This window comes from Sciurus vulgaris, assembly GCF_902686455.1.
Source record: "Sciurus vulgaris genome assembly, chromosome: 7".
NCBI lineage: Eukaryota > Metazoa > Chordata > Mammalia > Rodentia > Sciuridae > Sciurus > Sciurus vulgaris.
In genome coordinates, this window is record NC_136467.1 from 115,238,205 (window position 1) to 115,243,694 (window position 5,490).

Consider the following 5,490-nt stretch of genomic DNA (forward strand, 5'->3'; position numbering starts at 1 on the left):
GATATTAGATCCTAAGCATTTTTCAGGCAGGACCTTGACTTCATGCGCATCGTGTTTAATGGCCACACACCCTTCCGCTTCCATGGGAGCCCCTTAGGGTTTCTGAGATTCTTTGGAGGAGCCATGAACATCATTCTAGAGGGATCACACTGTCAGAGATAGCCATCGCATTTGTTTTAGTTTCAAAAGGTAAAAAGTAGCTCAACTACTTATTTAAAACGTAAATAATGTTTACAGTCAAAGAGTGGGAGAACCTCTAGGTGTGTGTGAAGTGAGCACACGAGGTTGGTGGGACTGACAAGACATCCCACTCGACATGACTCCCCTGGATCTGACACTGAAGAAGAAATCTGTCAGAAGGTTACAAATGATTTTTATTCTTTATTATATTATTCAGTCTACACTCCTAATAAGTTACAGGCTAAAAACAGAAAGAATAAGGAATATCATCAGCAAAGTATACCAAACAAATGAAGAACATTAAAATTATAATTCTATAGATGGTCCTGGAAAACATTATGCCAAGGGAAAAAAGTCAGATACCAAAGGACACATCTCGTATATGTCCCTTTATATGAAATATCCAGAATAGACAAATTCATAGAGACAGGAAGCAGATACGTGGTGGCCAGGGACTGGGAGAGGGAAAATGGGGAATGACTACTTAATAGGTTTGGGGGTTTCCTTTCAGAGTGATGAGAATGTTCTGAAAATAAATGTTGGTCATGGCTGTTCAACATTGTGAATGTACTGAATGTCACCAATGGTAAATTTTATGTTATGTTTATTTTACACAATAAAAATTTTAGTTCTGAAAAACTTCCTTGAGATAGTTCTTTCCAGATATGTAAGTTGTATTTATTTTATGATTCTAATAGGAGATGTCAAAACATGTCTGATACTTTAAAAACTGATTTAAGAAGGAGGAGGAACATTTCATTTCCTGAGAATAATTATTATCCAAACCCAAATTCCATTTCTAACTGTATTTGTGGAGAAGCATTTGCAAATGACAGCCTGAAATCATTCTCATCTCTTTGTGTTGAAACAAAATATGAAAATTACTGAAATAAAACTGTGGCTATTTTAGGCTAAAATTGAAGAATTCTAAATATTGGACTATGAAAACAATTTTTGTTCTTTTAAAATATATTTTTAGTCATAGATGGACACAATACCTTTATTTTATTTATTTATATGGGGTACTGAGGATTGAACCCAGTACCTCACAGGTGCTAGGAGAGTACTCTACCACTGAGCTACAACCCTGGCCCATAATTTTTGTCCATTTTAATGCCACAGTATGTAGTGATTTTCAATCTATTCTGAATATAGATTTGGCCCTAAGCTAAGCACAACAACCATTATATTTAACAATGTATATTGCAAGCTATATTTTTTTACATAATTAATTTAAAAGGTGTTATGTTAAAGAGGAAGTTAAAATTTGTCTTAATAACACAGTTATTACTGAAAATTGCATTAAATTAATCTTTTTCATACAATTTTAATACTGTTTTATTAAAACAAGGTTCTACAAAAACATTAAAATGTATCAATGAATTAATTTTTATACATGTAACATTTTTAGTATTTTTAAAGTGCTTAGAACAATTTCTGGCACATAGTAAGCATGACATTTATTTGTTAAATAAAAAGAATACAAATTTACAAAACAATATTTTAAAACACTATGTGGAGACTTGAATAGTGAAATATATATATATATATATATGGAAAGACAGATTTGTATAAACATTCCCCTATCATTGGCTACTGAGGTTATTGCCAGAGTCTTGATTTTATAAGGATTATTGTGATAAACAATTTTCAAGCATAAAGAAGATTCTGTAGTTTGTGATTTTTTTTTTTTTTTGAGATATAGTCACAGAATTAGGATTACTGGTGTAAAAGTTGGGAAGATGTATTACTTTGATATGTGTCATAGTTGCTGATCTTATCTGTGTGGTACTTTTTGGAATGCCCCCACTCTCAGTCAGGCTACAAAAGCCTTACCAAACTTTTATGATATTCCCAATAATGATGCAGGATAGGGAGCAGGAGTGTCCCTGTTTTCCAGATGAGTAGGCTGAGTCTTGAAGGGTTGAATTATTATGATTTGATATCTAGGAGGAAATATCAAGATGCCACCACAGGGCCACCACACAGCAAAGATAGTCTTGTGGTAAATTTCTTTCTCTTGGTTGAAGGAGGAGAAAAAGGGAGACAACCTGTTTTCACCTGCAAGGAAGTTAGAGAGGGCTTATCTTATGGACCTGGCAATCTTACGCCTAAAGTTAGGAAAGACAGAAAATGAGTGGAAGTGTAGATCAAGGTTGGTTGTAGAGCTACTTGGTGTGTTCATTTCCTAGGACTGCCTTACAAATTCCATAAACTGGGTGACTTAAACAACAGAAATTTACTTTCTCACAGTTTGGGAGGCTAGGAGACCAGCATGAAGACATTGTCAGGGCCACATTCTCTCTGCAGACTTTAGAGGAGTTATCTTTCCTTGCCTCTTCTAGTTTCTAGTAGTTGCTGGTGATCTGTGGCATTTCTTGGCTTGTAAGTACATCACTCTAATCTCTGTCTTATCTCTTTCTGTCTTCACATGGTCTTCTCCATGTGTTGGTGTTTATGCAAATGTCTCTTTTTCCCCTCTTCTTGTAAGGATACCAGTCACCACTCAAGTTCAATATGAATCCATTTTAATTAGTTAATTAGTAAAAAATAATACTACCAAATAAGGTTGTGATAAACATGAATTTTAGGGGGACACTTCAACTCGGTACCCTTGGGTAGGAGAAGGCTGGTAGTTTTGCCCTACTTGGTGCTATGTAGTGGTTAGCAGAGATAACTGCTCCCAGAGGGTAAGGAGGACATCTTTGTTGTCCACAAGGCAGGGCAGCATCTTAGGAGGCTGCTGACCCAGAAGGAGCAGAGAGCCCCCCACACACTCGGAGGGTCAGATACAAGCCTATCCCATCTTCTTCCCCCGTAGTTGCTGGAAGCAGATTACAATAAATAGCTCCCATAGACAGGGTTACCAGGAACCTCGAAGGAAAAGGTGTACATGGGCCAAGCACTAGTAACACATCATAGAAGAGATACACAAAGTGACCCAAATGTCTGATACCTAAGAAGCAGTCAACAGAACTCACAGAAGGTGATTTTAAGGAAAGTATAGTGAAAATTTTCACAGGGACAAGAGAGACAATTTAAATCCATGAGACAAGAAGGAAGTTACAAAAAAGAAACAAGGGATCTTGGAAATGAAAATATTTGGGGAGGGAGTAGCAGAATGAGCAAAAATGAAGAGATCTTCAATGAGCTGAAAATAATAGCCGAGGGCCTCTCCAAAACATTGTACAAGAACACAGAGGGAAAATATGAAAGTAATGTTTAGAAACATGAAGGATAGAACCAGAAGCTCCCAAATCTATCCACACCCATTCTAGAGCAAAATAAAAAACAAAAAAGATGAAAGATAAAAAATTCAAAATATAAAAAGGAAAAATTTCCGGAGTTGAAAAAGACGCACAACTTCAAACTGACAACTGAGTACCATGAGTAAGAAATAACTATATCTAGATACCCAGTGGAAAATTTAAAGCAAGGAGAAAATTTTTAAGTATTCAAGGATTTTCAAAAAATTTTACAATGGTCCAACAAATACATGAAAAAAATGTTCAACATATTTAGCAATTAGAGAAATGCAAATTAAAACTACACTGAAATTCCATCTCACTGCACTCAGAACGGCAATTATCAAGAATACAAGCAGCAATAAATGTTGGCGAGGATGTGGGGGAAAATGTACACTCACTCATACATTGCTGGTAGGACTGCAAATTGGTGCGACCACTCTGGAAAGCAGTATGGAGATTCCTTAGAAAATCTGGAATGGAACCACCATTTGACCCAATTACCCCACTCCTTGGCATATATCCAAAGGACTTAAAATCAGCATACTATAGTGAAGCAGCCACATTAATGTTCATAGCAGCTCAGTTCACAATAGCTAAGCTATAGAACCAATCTAGGTGCCCTTCAATAGATGGATGGATAAAGAAACTGTGATATATATACAGGATGGAATATTACTCAGCCAAAAAGAAGAGTAAAATTATGGCATTTGCCAGGAAATGGATGGAACTGAAGACTATTCTATTAAGTGAAATAAACCAATCCCAAAAAACCAAAGACCAAATGTTCTGATAAGCCAATGCTGACTCACGACGGGGTGGGGGTGGGCTGGAGGTTCACCAAATTGAACAGGGGGGATGGGGGATTGGAGGGAGGATGGGAATGGGAAAGACAGTAGAATGAATTGGACATGACTTTTCCTATGTTCATATATGAATACATGACCAGTGTAACTCCAAAGCATGTACAACCACAAGAATGGCAAGTTATACTTCATGTATGTATAATATATCAAAATACATTCTACTGTCATGTATAAGTAAAAAGAACAATTTTTTTTAAAAAAGAGATCATTAAAAAAGAAATTAAAACACAGGAAAGTGTATTGATACTAGATTCTGCTAAAGGAGATCAAATCTGGTAGAAGAACTTAATACAAATAAGAAATATGGATTTTCCAAAAGAAACTGTTGGAAATCTCTGAGACTGATAAAATGTATTACATTGATTTTACTTAAAAAAATTCTGCAAAGACCGATATCAGAATTCTCAATAGAATACATTGCATGCAGACAATAGAAAACTATCTTCAATATTTTGAGAGAATGTGGTAACAAATATAGAATTCTATAGTCAGCTAAACTGTTATTCAAGAGTGAATGCAAAATAAATTACAGTTGACCCTTGAACAATGTGGGAATTTGAGGTGTTGGTCCTCAAAAATCCACATATAATTTTTGACTCTCCCTAAACGTTACTACTAATAACCTGCTCTGGCTTAAAGGTCTGACCAATAACATAACAGTCTGTTGACACATATTTTTTGTATGGGTTGTACCTGGTGAGAAATACACTGGAACCCACAAAAGATCACTTTTTCTTGCCATCCACAATTTACTGGAGAGATGAGCCGCTCACCTGGACATTAGTGGTACACAGTGTTACACCAATGCTTTCAACACCTGAGTGCACTGTAGTACCCACAAGAGGTGGCCGGAGACTTGCAGTGGTACTGTACATGCTACAGGGAATCTTGAGGGTTAATTCTGCATCTTCACATTGTTGATTTTCCTTTTCACTGTGAATGGTGCCGTGGGCTGTCTTTAAGTGTTTATATGCATGAGTCTTGATAAATTTTAACTTTTTATAATAATCATGTGTATATTTCATGTTACTAATGATAAAATAGACTATTACCTGCATATATTTTATGTACTCACGACATTCCTTTTGCTCAATTTTTTCAATAGTTCTAGGCTCTGAGGTTTGTCTGAGAGCTTTTTCACATTTTCTGAACTCCCATCCCCCGCCAAATTCCTGGTTATAAATGGACCCACACACTTC